The sequence below is a fragment of the Bombina bombina genome, chromosome 10, assembly GCF_027579735.1.
Source record: "Bombina bombina isolate aBomBom1 chromosome 10, aBomBom1.pri, whole genome shotgun sequence".
Classification (NCBI taxonomy): domain Eukaryota; kingdom Metazoa; phylum Chordata; class Amphibia; order Anura; family Bombinatoridae; genus Bombina; species Bombina bombina.
Window position 1 is genome coordinate 152,232,929 of NC_069508.1, and position 16,824 is coordinate 152,249,752.

The following is a 16,824-nucleotide window of genomic DNA, read 5'->3' on the forward strand; positions in this document are numbered from 1 at the left end:
AAGGATCCTCGGGCGGAGATGGTGGATGCTCTAGCAGTTCCTTGGTCTTACCAACCTGCTTACATTTTTCCGCCTCTGGTTCTTCTTCCAAGGGTGATCTCTAAGATCATAACGGAACAATCTTATGTGTTTCTGATAGCACCAGCTTGGCCTCTCAGATTTTGGTATGCAGACCTTGTCAAGACGTCCACTTGCCAGCCTTGGCCACTTCCTTTAAGGCCAGACCTTCTGTCTCAGGGACCATTTTTCCATCAGGATCTCAAATCTCTGAATTTGATGGCATGGAAATTGAATGCTTAGTGCTTAGTCATAGAGATTTCTCTGACTAAGTGATTAGCACTATGATACAGGCTTGTAAGTCTGTTTCAAGAAAGATTTATTATCGGGTTTGGAAAACCTATATTTTGTGGTGTTCAACTTATGATTATTCTTGGCATTCTTTTAGAATTCCTAGGATTTTACAGTTTCTTCAGGATTGTTTGGATAAGGGTTTGTTGGATTTCTGCTCTTTCTGTTTTATTTCATAGAAAGATTGCTAAACTTCCTGACATTCACTGTTTTGTCCAGGCTTTTATTCATATCAAACCTGTTTTTAAATCTATTTCTCCTCCTTGGAGTCTCAATTTGGTTTTGAAAAAATTACAGGCTCCTCCTTTTGAGCCTATGCATTCTCTGGCATTAAAAAATGCTTTCTTGGAAAGTATTATTTCTTTTGGCTAGTTCTTCTGCTAGAAGAGTTTCTGATTTGTCTGCTCTCTCTTGTGAGTCTCCTTATTTTTTTTTCCATCAAGATAAAGCTGTCTTGCGGACCTCTTTTAAATTTTTGCCTAAGGTTGTGAATTCTAACAACATCAATAGGGAAATTGTTGTTCCTTCCTTGTGTCCTAATCCTAAGAATACTCTTGAAAGGTCTTTACATTCTTTGGATGTGGTAAGAGCTTTGAAATATTAATGAGGTAATAAGTTCCAGGGACTGATCGTGAGGGGCTAGCATTGCCAGCAGCTTTATTCAAATGTGGACGTTTGGATTTATTGGCGATTTGTGCAGGATTCGCGGAGGTGCTGGGTTTCTTCATCTTAAATGAATGAGTCTCCCGCATGGCATTTTGGTAGGTAACTTTGTTGGGGTCCGAATTGCGCTGCCAGGTTTTTGTCTGCGACCTTATGTAATCAGGGATGGTGGCCCATTGTAGTATAGGAGTGCTTACCGGGTAGAGTCCAAAGAGCTTGTCAGTGGTATCTGTGTCACCGGGTTTAGCTGCCCTGATTGTATCTGGTGTGCTTGATCTCCCTGGTAGTCCCCGGTGGCTTTCCCTTCTGGGGGATTACTATCATAGGTGAGAGAAGAACCATCCTTGGATCCGTTCTCCAGTACAGGTTCCATGTCAGGTGGATTGAAGAGGCTTAGTAGGTAGTCCGCCGTGGCTCTGTCAATTCGAGACTGTATAAATCTTTCTAGATTTTCAAAACATTGGTCTGCAGCTTGTAGGTTTGGTCTCTCCATGCGTCGCCATATCCATGAGGCAGTTAATGACGCACTCTTAATTTTATCTAGTGGTACTGCTATTTCTGGGAGTGCCGTTAAGAGATTGCTTTATCTGTAAGACAGAGCTTTGTTTTGTTGGTGGTTATGCTAGATGCAGTTAATTGATGTCCAGTCAGGCCATGAACCTCGGAGAACTGAGGGGGGTTAGCGTTGCCTGTAATGAGCAGCCGCTCCAGGCCTTATATGTCCGTTCTGGAGTTCAGAAATAAAATATACAGCTACAAGTTTAGTGGTTAACTCCGTGGGAAGCCAAAGGTTAGTTTCCTAGATAATGCAGATATATTGGCCGTGAGAAGGTGCCTATGTTCGGCGGTTTCAAGGCTAATCAGTTGGAGCTCCTTAAAATGCGACCACTCAGAATCGCAGCTTGGACACGCCCCCCCCCCCCCCCCCCAAGCTTTGAAATATTATGTTGAGGCTACTAAGATTTCAGAAAGACTTCTTATCTGTTATTTTTTCTGGCTCCAGGAAAGGTCAGAAAGCTTCTGCCACTTCTTGGGCTCTTAAGAATGAAGCTTCAGTTGATCAAATTTGCAAAGCAGCAACTTGGTCTTATTTGCATACTTTTACTAAATTTTACCATTTTGATGTATTTGCTTCTTCGGAAGCAGCCTTTGGTAGAAAGGTTCTTAAGGCATTTGTCTGTATGATTCTGATGCCTTTGTTTTGATTTTTTTTCAAATTTTTAAGGAAACTTGATTATTTTTTGGGTTTCATTTCTCAGCGGAAATAGCTGTTTTTATTTTATCCCTCCCTCTCTAGCGATTCGTGGACTTCCACATCTTGGGTATTATATACCATATGTCACTTGCTCATGGACTCTTGCTTCTTACATGAAAGAAAACATAATTTATCTAAGAACTTACCTGATAAATTCATTTCTTTCATAGTGGCAAGAGTCCATGAGACCCACCCTTTTTTGTGGTTATGAATTATTTGTATAAAGCACCTTATTTTTTCCAGTACCTCTTTTTGTATACATTTTACTCCTTTTTTTTTTTTACACCTCACTTCTTGGCTAAACGTTAAACTAAGGTATGAGTAAGGTGGGAGGTGTAAGGTGTATTTATAGGCATTTTGAGGTTTGGGAAACTTTACCCCCTCCTGGTGGGAATGTATATCCCATATGTCACTAGCTCATGGACTCTTGCCACTATGTAAGAAATGAATTTATCAGGTAAGTTCTTACATAAATTATGTTTTAGGCAAAAAGAAGGTGGTACCTGAATTATAACAGGTCCAGCTGGTTGTGTTAGTAGCGCATAGGGTTGAGCAATGACTGGCAATTTGACAACAAACAATAGGTCAGACCAAGGGGTACAATCAGGAGCCAAATCAGAAGATTAGTCACAAGTTTTGGCTAAGGTCAGGGCACAAAGTTCACAAATGGACACTGTAAAGCGCATATCAGCACCATAACTAGCCAAACCCTTGCACAGCAAGCTGCTCCATCAATAGCCGACAGTATGCGAAGCAGATGTCACCATAAACAGCCTAAAGTAGAAAGAGAAATGGTTATTGTTTGCACAGTAAGTTTGTATTTGTAGTATTGATGGTTAGATTATTAGAGTTTGTTGTGTAGGATACAAGAGGTTAGTGATATTTAGGTATTGTTATGTTTGTACGTGAAATTGTAATACACAGTGTGAGTCACTAAACATAAAATGGTTGTAGACTTATTGTCAGTAACATAAATATAAAGCTTTATAATAGACCTTTTAAAACAATAAATCACATTTATTTCACCCTAATAAAATAACCACTCCCACAATGCAACATTTGTATATGAAATCCTTTGTAAATGAAGAATCCCGATAAGCTTCTATAGTTTCTGCCCTCTTCACATTCACTTTTTAGAATCTTCCTTCTGAAATTGGTTTTCGCCTTTGTAGTTAATCTCCTTGTGCCAGTAACACATATAGGAAGTATTTATCCCATTTAAAACACATAGCGCAGCCATTTAACCCCTTTGTGCCTGTGTCACTTGTTCATGGCTGTAATTTTGGAAATGATTGACTTACCCATTCCTTGCAATGCTCCTATGTTGTATTTTTTTCTACTAAAGTTTTTGGTGACCTGACCTATGCTTCAAGGGAGTACACTAGTGGTAAGTGGCCAGCACTTGAAATAAGCTACTAGCCCTGGAAGTTACGAATTCAGGTATTCTACTGATGTACATTGTCACTTGTCTCACATCTCATACAAGGTCCCTGCTTGTTTGTGGGCTTTGAGCTGTCAGACTGAATCTTGTATCTGATCACTGTTGTTTGCAAATGCAAAGTGAAGGCACGCTGGGGCATTATGCAGTTCACTGGCCATTAATCATCGCTGTTTGAAGTTCACTAAACTTTTAGTGAATGGGTAGCAGTTTTCAGCTGGCAAAGCAAGTAACCTGGTCTGTGACTGTAATCAGGAGCTGCTGGTGAGCCTCATTGTGCCCCTACTCATTGCCTTTGTGCAATTTCATGCACTCACTACACATGTCCAGGATTGCTGGGGACAGATACGGTATCTGGCAATTCTTCTAATATGATGTGACAAGCAATAACCAGTAAAAGAATATAGTTTATTATTGCTTTTTTACATCAAAATCCAGTGCATAGAGTGAGATCTGTTGCATTTTGTTGCACTCTTTCCAAGTCATACACTTAGGTATTTACAGTTTCTGTGTTAACCCCATAGCGGTTCCGGTTCCAGTTCACCAAGCAAGGGTATATCGCTTCATTGTAGGACTGGCTCACTACCATTAATGATCTCATTAAGTGTAAGGAAGGTGTGACCCAGCCTTAAATGTGGTTTGTTCTATTGGTGCTATATTTTTTTTATTTTCTAACCCCCCTTTAAACCAGGCCTGCCAACATTTCATTCTAAAGTGTAACCTTAATTCATTAAAAGCGGAATTACGTGATGACAACCCAATATACCCACAAACAAACCTCTCCCTGAGTAAGAGAAAGAGACAACTAGACACAGAGAATTAAGAATTAGAAAAACAGAGTAGTTAAAAAGGATAAGAAACTGGAAGAATAGCGGAAAGGGTTGATAAAATAACCAACCTTAAAGGGACATGAATCCCCAAAAATGTAATTTGCAGTACTGGGAGACACCGGAACACATTGGATGAGCCAATGACAGGAGACATAAATGTCTAATCCCCAATCATCAGCTATCATCCAGCTCCTAAGCCTACTTATGTATGCTTATCAACAAAGAATATTAAGAGAACCCAGTAAACTATACAATTGAAGTGAATTGGAAAGTTGGTTAAAATTGTATCTGATTCATAAAAGAAAAAAAAAATGTGTTTCATGTCCCTTTAAGAAACACTATGTTGGAGCTCAAGAGGCCTTGGGAAAAAACAAAACATGTACAGATCAGCCAACCAACAAGTCCTCTCTGCTCCCTAATTCACCCCCACCCCGCCACCAGTACAACAGGGCCCCACCCTCATCCTCTAGACCGATATCCCATGGCTCCCACTACACCATGACTAGTAGCACAGTTCTCTTCCCTCAAAAAGAATTCCTCAATTTGTCTAAAAAATGGCAATATCCAAGAACTGTTGCCAGTTTGGTACCTCCTAGCTATGGCCACTAACAATATATATATATAAAATCTGGTAGGTTTAGAGTGCTTCATGAATCCAAGGGATACATCGGTTGAAAAGGAAATGACCAACTTTAAAGCCCACACTACTTCAGTGGCCAGGCAAACTGGAAAATATGATGTACTTTTTTTTTAAATACTTTTATTAAAGTACAATTTATACAGACTATAAGCAGAAAATACTTTAGCGTGATACCACATGAGAAGGCAGCACTTTTATAACAAAACAAAATGTAGGTTTCAATAAATTCTAATAAAAATATTTACCTTTTTAAATACAATTTCTATATATAAGAATAATAGATACTCGAATGCGCTCAACATTGACAATTATAATTAGTGGAAAATGTTATGTACTTTTAAATAGTTTATAGTGTGTTGCACAGTGTATGTCCAAACTACTGTGCAAAACTGCCAGATGCCATATTTTGTCCTGATAATTACCAGCTAAATCCCTTCCCTGCTTTTTATTTATTAAACCCCTTAATATACTGAGGGTTCCTACCATATCATCTCTCTCTGTTCTGAACTACGCATACTAAGCTTATAAAGTCTTGTAAGTCTTTGCAGTTTTCTCCCTAGAAATGTTTTCCAGCCTAATGGCATTATGAAGTAGCGGGTGGAGGCGTTTTGAATCTATGCTAATTATAACATTTTCTGTTATTTATTAATGTTACTTAAAGGGACACAGAACCCAACTTTTTTGTTTCCTCATTCTGATAGAGCATTTAATTTTAAACAACTTTCTAATTTGCTTTATTTTCTAGGTACTGCTGGAAGCTAGCTGCTGATTGGTGGCTGCACATATGTACCTGTTTTCATTGGCTCTCCTGATATGATCAGCTACCTCCCAGTAGCGCATTGCTTCTCCTCTAAAAAATGACACCTAGAGAATGAAGCAAATTTGATAATAGGAGTAAACTGGAAAGTTGTTTAAAATTGAATAATGAAATAATAAATGTGGGTGGTGTGCCCATTAATTAGGTCCTGTGGAGAACACTCACATTATTTATCAACACAAAAAACAATTCCCAGTCAAAACATGTCATCTGCTAAAACGGATAGTGATACAACTCGTGACCACATTAATGGTAAAGTAACAGCCATGAAATGTTGGAAAAACCTCACACAGGGACCCCAATACTATATTGTCCGGCATCCACTTATAGCGGAGTAAGGAGCATATGACTCACCCTTCTACCGAAAGCAACTATCCGTTACCTTGCTTCCCCTTTTACAAATATTTCTTGGAGATAATTGCCTGTAGCGTGTGAGATATTCCAATGGAATCAACCAGCTCACATGGAACACCGTTTCCTCTCCAGTGCTTGTTTCCGGGTCTGAAGCGTGAGGTCAGCAGGGGTGTGTGTGAGTAGGCGTGTGGCTTTTGGCCAACCGGCCTCCTCGATTTTTCAAGCAGTTCCATATCTCAGTTGTTTCACGGACTTAGGCAACAAAGGTAGTCGAGTGTGGGGACACAGAAGGATATCTGCCAGTAAAAGGACTCCTTGTAGTCCTGATGAAACGATAAACAAAAGAAGGTGCAGAGATCCTCTGAAGGTTAATAATCCACAAACTTTATTTAGGTGGCTTGACTAGTTTCGGCTTGTTGCCGTAATCATAAACATAAACTCCCATTATTTAGTCTGTGTAGCAGAAGTTACTGCTGAGCTGTCTATTTCTGTTACCTACACTAAGATCTTCATGTTTCTTTGTTTTGTCTTGGCTTTAGCACTCACCAGTATCACATGCGTTCTAGGGGTTAACTGTTTTAGCGTGCCTTTTATGTTCTTATTCTTTCATATTACTGTGCTACTTTAATCATCAGCATGTGGGGAGAAGCTCATAGGACTGGTGGCGTCAGGCTTCTTACCTGTACTGGGATGGGAGGATCTGGTCTTGGTGAACGTCTTAATCAGCTGCAGCTGTAGCTCTCTAGGCGCGCAGCCGTGTGCTGACTAGATTTAAAGGGCCGTCCTCGGATTATTGGAACTCCCACCTGGCTCAGGTGTGGGAATTCCTATAAAAGCTCAACCAGCCCATCTCTTTGGGCTGAGTTATTGCTCTATGCAAGCATACTTACCTGGCTCCTGTGTATGCTCACCTTACTCCTGAGACCAAGCATACTTACCTTGCTCCCACATATACACACCTGGATCCTGAAAGTCAAGCAGAATAACCTAATACTGGTGTATGCTCACCCTGTTCCTGAAGCTGTGTCTGCTGTACCTACCTGGTATCCTGTGACAGTCTCACCAACAGTACCCTATGGGTATCCTGTGCCTGCTGAGAAACCTGTGTCTATCATATCAGTGACAGCCTTCTTCAAACCAGCTCTTCTGCTGTACCTATCTGGTATCTTGTGACAGTCTACCAACAGTACCATCTGTGTATCCTGTGCCTGCTGAGAAATGTGTGTCTATCATACCAGTGACAGCCTTCTTCAAACCAGTTGTGCCTGCTGTACCTATCTGGTATCATGTGACAGTCTCACCAACAGTACCCTCTGGGTATCTTGTGCCTGCTGAGAAACCTGTGTCTATCATACCAGTGACAGCCTTCTTCAAACCAGTTGTGCCTGCTGTACCTATCTGGTATCATGTGACAGTCTCACCAACAGTACCCTTTGGGTATCCTGTGCCTGCTGAGAAACCTGTGTCTATCATACCAGTGACAGCCTTCTTCAAACCAGCTCTTCTGCTTTACCTATCTGGTATCTTGTGACAGTCTCACCAACAGTACCCTTTGGGTATCCTGTGCCTGCTGAGAAACCTGTGTCTATCATACCAGTGACAGCCTTCTTCAAACCAGTTGTGCCTGCTGTACCTATCTGGTATCATATGACAGTCTCACCAACAGTACCCTCTGGGTATCCTGTGCCTGCTGAGAAACCTGTGTCTATCATACCAGTGACAGCCTTCTTCAAACCAGTTGTGCCTGCTGTACCTATCTGGTATCATGTGACAGTCTCACCAACAGTACCCTCTGGGTATCCTGTGCCTGCTGAGAAACCTGTGTCTACCATACCAGTGACAGCCTTCTTCAAACCAGTTGTGCCTGCTGTACCTATCTGGTATCCTGTGACAGTCTCACCAAAAGTACCCTCTGGGTATCCTGTGCCTGCTGAGAGACCTCTGTTTACCATACTAGTGACAGCCTTCTTCAGATCATCTGTGCCTGCTGTACCTAATATGTATTCTGTGTTACACTTACCTGTTACTGCTCTAACCAAACACCAGTGTCTAATGGACTTTGTTTCTGCTAAAGATTTTAGTGATTTGCATAAGACCTTTTCTGTGATCTTCAATCTGCAATACCTGCTGCTCTTTTATTTTTCAATCAGTAAAGCTTTCAAGAAAGACTTTCATTTGTTCCGTGTATCTGTTCCTGCATTCTTAGTTCCACACATGCTATTAACCCTCACAGGTGGAGTTAATAAGTTACTCTGATTATAAAACCTTTGTTTAAATTTGGGTATAAATAGTATTTATCCTATTGTTTGCTATATAGCCTTACTGTGTTTTACAGATACTTTAGTGTATATTTGACAGTTCTTTGTTTTGTTACTGTTTTCCCTCTTAAGGGTTAACCAGTTTTACATTGTGCCATTACTGTTATTTCTGCCCTTCAGGGTTAACTGTGTGCTTCTTGCGGCTTATTTGTTTCAGTCTTCTTATTACTATGGAGCCAGCTAGTGCAGCTCAAGCCTCTGGTCCGTAAGCTAATCCTTTAGAAGGGAGATCCTCTAATGTTTTAACCCCTCCCATCTTGTGTTTTCTTTTTAAGGATTCTCAGGTGCGTCCCCCTGCTCAGCTACGTACCTTATGTCCTGAGTCTATTGCTAATCCTAAACAGGGTTTCTTTTACAAGATATGACGACATCCTTACTTATGGGATATCGCCTCCTGGTCAGCAGGAGGAGGCAAAGAGCACCACAGCAGAGCTGTATATATAGCTCCTCCCTTCCCTCCCACCCCAGTCATTCTCTTTGCCTGTGTTAGTGATAGGAAGAGGTAAAGTGAGGTGTTAGTTTAGATTCTTCAATCAAGAGTTTTTTATTTTTCAAATGGTGCCAAAGTGTACTATTTTATTACCGGCAGCTTCTGGAAGATCCAATTATGCTTGGGAACCTGTGGGATTTTAGTCTCACTGCGCCTCCCTTGTTGGTGCTGCCTGGATGTGGACTTAGTGAATTTGCCTAAGACCCTTTATTATTCACAGGACCTCAGGAGGAAGAGTGGACCTCTTGACACTGTGGGTATTTTCATGCTGTTCCTCTGCATGGAGGTAAGTGCAGTCTTTTTATTTCTGGGGCTTGAAAGCAGATACTCAGAACTGACTGTACTCTATTATTGCGGTTTATGGGCCTTGATAAGGGTATCCCTGTGCAAATATGTGGATGTCATGTGCTGCATAATAAAGATGATAACATACATATTATTATTTCCTCCAGACAGTCTGGCATTTCAATAACTTTAGCCAGGAGCACTGGGAGGTTTCTATAGTGCTCAGATGTGAGAGCGCTGTAGTGGGCATAACTTTGTTTATTTTTATGAGGCTGACGCTGGGGAATAGACTGTTAGACAGGTGTTTGTGACTTAAGTTTTTAGTACTTGACGTTACTAGGCCTTTATTTTTCCCGGGCTCTGTGCAATCTGTTCCACCCACGAAGGGCGGGACTTGAGTTTGCGCGTTTGCCTCGCAGTTACGCAGCTGTCGAGTCCCAGTGAACAAGTGCTTGGAAACAAGTGTGTGCGTACAGCACCTAAGTCCGCTTGTCACGATATTTACAAGCGGTCTTATGCACGTTAATAGGAGAACAGCGGTGGTCACACGGAGGCAGGCAGGAGCCGCAGCGGAGCTGTGGCGGGGTGACTGAGTAACGGTGTGATTCTAAAAAGGGGCCCCATGTGAGTGGTGCGAGCTATACATTGACTGCACTTGACTGCTAAAATATCTCAAATACTTGATTTAATTTTGAGCATAATAATAAGCGTTGGCAAATTTTAAAGACACAGTACACTATTTTTGCTGCACTTTCTGTTCTGATTATTTATCAGGGATTGACCACGTTTGTAGTTTGTATCTGCTGCAATGGAGGACATTGAGCAAAGTACCTGTCCCATGTGTTTAGATGCCGTTGTGGAATCCCCTGTTACACTTTGTGATACTTGTGTTGAGAGAGCTTTACAATGTAAAGAAAAAATATTTTTTAATAAAGATATGTCTAAGTAAGGTGCTCAGACTGATGAGATTCAGGGTATGCCGCAACTTTCTCCCCAAGCGTCACAGCCTTTAACGCCCGCTCAAGCGACACCATGTTCTTCATCTGCATCTGCTTCTTTCACTTTGCAGGATATGGCTGCAGTTATGTCATCTACTCTCACAGAAGTGTTATCTAATTTGCCAATATTACAGGGCAAACGCAGCAGGACAGAAACCCATATGGTTCCTGCGACTTCTGATGCTTTGATGGCTATCTCTGATGTACCTTCCCAGGGTTCTGAATTGGGGGGGTAGGGAGACCCTTCCTGTTACTGCGGGAGGTTTTGATGACTCTGGACGACTGTGACTCTATTGTGGTACCTCCTGAGAAATTGTGTAAGATGGATAAATACTTAGAGATTCCTTCTTACTCTGATGTTTTTCCGGTTCCTAAAAATATGACGGAAATTGTTACACAGGAATGGGAAAGACCAGGTATTCCGTTCTCACCTTCCCCTATTTTTAAGAAGATGTACCCTATAGCTGACACGGTTCGGGACTCTTGGCAAACGATCTCTAAGGTGGAGGGAGCTATTTCTACCCTGGCTAAACGTACGACTATCCCTATTGAGGACAGTTGTGCATTCAAAGATCCTATGGATAAAAAGTTGGAGGGTCTTCTTAAGAAGCTTTTTGTTCACCAGGGATATTTATTACAACCGACGGCCTGCATTGTACCAGTCACAACTGCGGCCGCCTTTTGGTTTGACGCTTTAGAGGAGTCTCTTAAGACTGAGACTTCTTTAGAGGAGATAATGGACAGAATTAAGGCCCTCAAGCTGGCTAATTCTTTTGTCACAGATGCCGCGTTTCAGATAGACAAATTGGTGGCTAAGAATGCCAGATTCTCCATTTTAGCTCGTAGAGCCTTATGGTTAAAATCTTGGTCTGCGGATGTGTCCTCTAAATTCAAACTTTTGACTATTCCCTTTAAGGGAAAGACCCTCTTTGGTCCTGATTTGAAAGAAATCATTTCTGACATTACGGGAGGTAAGGGTCATCTAGTCCCTCAAGACAAAACTTCTAAGCAAAGGGGACGACAGAGTGATTTTCATTCCTTTCGTAATTTCAAGGGAGTCCCCCCTTCCTCTGCCGCTAAACAGGAAGGGAACTTTTCTCAAGCCAAGGCCATCTGGAGATCTTACCAGGCTTGGAACAAGGGTAAACAACCCAAGAAGCCCGCTGCTGCTGCCAAGACAGCATGAAGGGGCGGCCCCCGATCCGGGACCGGATCTAGTAGGGGGCAGGCTTTCTCTCTTCGTCCAGGCTTGGATAAGAGACGTTCAGAATCCCTGGACACTGGAAATCGTGTCTCAGGGATATCAGCTGGAGTTAAAAAATTTCTTCCCAAGGGGAAGGTTTCTTCTTTCACGATTGTCTGTAGACCAGATAAAAAGAGAGGCATTCTTACGTTGTGTAAAAGACCTATCCACTATGGGAGTAATCTGTCCCATCCCAATACAGGGACAGGGGTTTTACTCAAATCTTTTTGTGGTTCCCAAAAAAGAGGGAACGTTCTGACCCATTTTAGATCTCAAGAGTCTAAACAAGTTTCTCAGAGTTCCATCCTTCAAGATGGAGACTATTCGGAAAATTCTTCCATTGATCCAGGAGGGTCAATATATGACTACCGTGGACCTAAAGGATGCATATCTTCATATTCCTATCCACAAAGATCATCACCAGTTCCTGAGGTTTGACTTTCTGGACAAACATTTTCAGTTCGTGGCCCTTCCTTTCGGGTTGGCACCCAGGATCTTCACGAAGGTTCTAGGGTCTCTGCTGGCGGTACTCAGGCCGCGGGGCATTGCAATGGCGCCTTATCTGGACGATATTCTGATCCAGGCGTCGTCTTATCAGCTGACAAAGTCTCATGCTGACATTGTTCTATCCTTCCTAAGGACTCACGGGTGGAAGGTGAATCTAGAAAAGAGTTCACTAATTCCACAGACAAGGATTCCTTTCCTGGGAACTGGAATAGACTCTGTATCCATGAAAATCTTTTTGATGGAAGTCAGAAAGTTAAAGATTCTGAATACATGCCGAACCCTTCATTCCAGTCCTCGGCTATCAGTGGCTCAGTGCATGGAGGTAATTGGATTGATGGTAGTGGCAATGGACAACATTCCGTTTGCTCGTTTTCATCTCAGACCTCTACAACTGAGCATGCTCAGGCAGTGGAATGGAGATTATACAAATTTGTCTCCTCATATAGATCTGGATCAGGAGACAAGAGACTCTCTTCTTTGGTGGTTGTTGCCGGATCATCTGTCCCAAGGGATGTGCTTCCGCAGACCCTCATGGGTGATAGTGACAACGGACGCCAGTCTACTAGGTTGGGGTGCAGTCTGGGATTCCCTGAAGGCTCAGGGGGTGTGGACTCGGTCGGACTCTCTACTTACAATCAATATTCTGGAATTGAGAGAAATATTCAATTCGCTTCAGGCTTGGCCTCAGTTGGCGTCGGCCAAATTCATCCGGTTTCAGTTGGACAACATCACGACTGTGGCTTACATCAATCATCAGGGAGGAACAAGGAGTTCCTTAGCGATGACAGAAGTATCCAAGATAATTTGGTGGGTGGAGGCTCACTCTTGTTGTCTGTCAGCAATCTACATCCCAGGAGTGGACAACTGGGAGGCGGATTTTCTGAGCAGACAGGCGTTTCATCCAGGGGAATGGGAGCTCCATCCAGAGGTCTTTGCCACCCTGATTCTCAGGTGGGGCAGACCGGAATTGGATCTGATGGCGTCTCGTCAGAATGCCAAGCTCCCAAGATACGGATCCAGGTCCAGGGATCCTCAGGCCGAACTGATAGATGCCTTGGCAGTGCCTTGGTCGTGCAACCTAGCTTATGTGTTTCCACCGTTTGCTCTCCTTTCCCAGGAAAGGGCTTCAGTGATTCTAATCGCTCCTGGGTGGCCGCACAGGACTTGGTATGCCGATCTGGTGGACATGTCCTCTCTGCCGCCGTGGAAGCTTCCATTGAGGCAGGACCTTCTCATTCAGGGACCCTTCCATCATCCGAATCTCATTTTCTCTGCAGCTGACTGCTTGGAGATTGAACGCTTGATTTTATCTAAGCGGGGGTTCTTTGAATCGGTCATTGATACCTTGATTCAGGCTTGGAAGCCTGTTACTAGAAAGATTTATCATAAGATATGGCGTAAATATCTTTATTGGAGCGAATCCAAGGGCTACTCATGGAGTAGGGTTCGGATTCCAAGGATTTTATCTTTTCTCCAAGAAGGATTGGAGAAAGGGTTGTCAGCGAGTTCCTTAAAGGGACAGATTTCTGCTTTGTCTATTTTGCTCCACAAGCGTGTGGCAGATGTTCCAGATGTTCAATCTTTTTGTCAGGCTTTGACTAGAATCTGGCCTGTGTTTAGACCAATTACTCCTCCTTGGAGTTTGAATTTAGTTCTTAATGTTCTTCAAGGGGTTCCGTTTGAACCTATGCATTCCATAGATATTAAGTTGTTATCTTGGAAAGTTTTATTTTTAGTTGCTATTTCTTCTGCTCGCAGAGTTTCTGAGCTTTCGGCATTACAATGTGATTCTCCTTATCTTATTTTCCATTCTGATAAGGTGGTGTTACGTACCAAACCTAGTTTTCTTCCTAAGGTTGTTTCTAACAAGAATATTAATCAGGAAATTGTTGTTCCTTCCTTGTGTCCTAATCCTTCTTCTAAGAAGGCGCGTCTGTTACATAATTTGGACGTAGTCCGTGCCTTTAAGTTTTACTTACAGGCGACTAAGAATTTTCGTCAAACATCTTCATTATTTGTTGTTTTTGCTGGGAAACGTAGGGGTCAGAAAGCTACGGCTACCTTTCTTTCTTTCTGGCTGAAGAGTATCATCCGTTTTGCATATGAGACTGCTGGACGGCAGCCTCCTGAAAGAATTACAGCTCATTCTACTAGGGCTGTTGCTTCCTCATGGGCATTTAAAAATGATGCTTCTGTTGAGCAGATTTGCAAGGCTGCAACTTGGTCGTCTCTTCACACTTTTTCAAAATTTTCCAAATTTGATACTTTTGCCTCATCCGAGGCTGGTTTTGGGAGAAAGGTTCTTCAAGCAGTGGTGCCTTCCGTTTAGGTTCCTGTCTTGTCCCTCCCTTTCATCCGTGTCCTATAGCTTTGGTATTGTATCCCATAAGTAAGGATGAAATCCGTGGACTCGTCATATCTTGTAAAAGAAAAGGAAATTTATGCTTGCCTGATAAATTTATTTCTTTTACGATATGACGAGTCCACGGCCCACCCTGTCATTTTCTAAGACAGGTCTTTATTTTTGTTAAAACTTCAGTCACCTCTGCACCTTGGCTTTTCCTTTCTCTTCCTAACTTCGGTTGAATGACTGGAGTGGGAGGGAAGGGAGGAGCTATATATACAGCTCTGCTGTGGTGCTCTTTGCCTCCTCCTGCTGACCAGGAGGCGATATCCCATAAGTAAGGATGAAATCCGTGGACTCGTCATATCGTAAAAGAAATACATTTATCAGGTAAGCATAAATTTCCTTTTTTCTGTACTACCCTCTTTTCAGTGTGCATACATTTTTGCCTTATCAAGGTTGCTCCCAGGAGGGTTCATCTGAACCTTCTCTGAAATGTAAGGAGCATATTAACACTGATATTAATTAAGTGTTAGCTGTTATGCCTCCCGCCGTTAAACTGAGATACATGCAAAGATTGGAAGGTGATCCTTCTTTGACCTTTATTTCATCAGGGAATTCCTTTAGGAGCTACCCTTCTAAGTTGCTCATTTATGATAGCGAAACTTTAGTCACACTTCTAGGCCTGGAAACAGACTAGGAGGAAGTGTAGATATTTCCTAGACTTTCCTCTCTCTATGTGTTGCAGTCTTACATTGCCCTATTGGCTCCTCAGCTCAATTAAATTCTCACTTTGCTGCCTGGCTACTCTATTTCTTATCCTCAGACACCCCTGCCTCATTCTTTGTAATGTTCACTTCCCTATTGACAATCCCATTGCCCCTGAAGCAACAAAATGTCTACAGCTCACTTCCTCTTATGGTCAGTCACAACAGACAGTCTCTATCACGCATACAGATGGACACTCCCTTGACCTGATCTTTAACTATCAAAGCACTCTCTCGCTCCTAACATCATCTCCTCACTTGCAGCATGACAACACTTCCTACTACTCTCCCACCAACCAAATTATGCAGCAGATGAGAAGGTGATCTACATGACAGCTGGACTTGTAAGCTTACATGATAAGGAAGTGCAAGGGACTGAACAGAAATACTTAGAAGTGTTACTATGGCTTACTGAATTGGTCTAGGTACCCTAATATTAAAGATTGTGCATATGTGAAAACCCTTGTGCAAATCTGCAGAATGATTGGGCACCCACCACAAATTAATAGTAAGGTGAGTTGGAGCCATAGACCCCCTCAATAAAGAGCAGAGTTAAGAGATATCCTTGCCATCTGAGACAGAGTGAGGTACCAAGGCAGTAAGATTTTTTAGAACCCGCTCATACAGAGTAATACAGTGTTAAGTTCAAGTTGTAGTCAGACCTCAAATTCCATTGAACGGGCCCACTGTAAAAAAGATGGCTAAGTACATCAGTTTAACAGGATGAAAGCAGTTTAATCACCATACTCCAGAGTTCCACATTGTACTCAGGAAAAAAACACTAGGAAAAAAAGTTCATAGTTGAATAAAGTCAAAGAGAAGGGCATTAGCGACAGCCTGGCCATGGTCTTGGTCCAAAAGGGTAATCCATCACCAACAAACTTTACATTCTGTCACAATGTAGGATTCTTAATTATCCACCAATAATGCTCATAGTGAGTGAACTTGTAAATCATTTAGGTCCACGGAGGGCAAATGTCTGTCTCATGAGGCAAGAACATTTTTAATAATAGGGTTGAGTAAGGAGACTGGAGGACATTATCTATCTCCACCCTAGAAGGAAGAGAGGCAGCCCTCAAGTTCACCTCATCTACAAAAAGTATAATGGTCCCATCACTCCATAATCTGCAAAAGGACACATGCCTTCAAATATGCAATAATGTTGGGCATAGCAGAACCTCCCCCCTGAGCCTAGAATTGTAAATATCAAAGAGAAAACCTTGGTTTCTAGCAAAACCATACAAAGAGCATACCATCTGAAAGTAACTGAGTTTATATATTGGATTTGATATAGGTATGTTTTGGGAGAATTTTGAAATTTACTATATGACATAGTTAAGAGGACAATACATCCAACTAAATATCATTGAATGCAACATGGTTAATAATGTTAAGTTTAAACTATTATAGTATGAGAATCACTGGAGAGGAACATCCCTAAATACTTATCTAGAGTACCACTTAAAGGGGTAGAGACAACAGAAATGTTAAAAATTAATGACCAAGGCTGTCATCCTCAAAAAATTC

General features: G+C 42.0%; 1 protein-coding gene across 4 annotated transcripts in view; it reads left to right on the top strand.

The window, feature by feature from the left end:
• The window catches only part of ERI3 (ERI1 exoribonuclease family member 3), a 922,564-nt gene that overhangs the window by 438,032 nt on the left and 467,708 nt on the right, over positions 1-16,824 (top strand). The window lies entirely within an intron of this gene.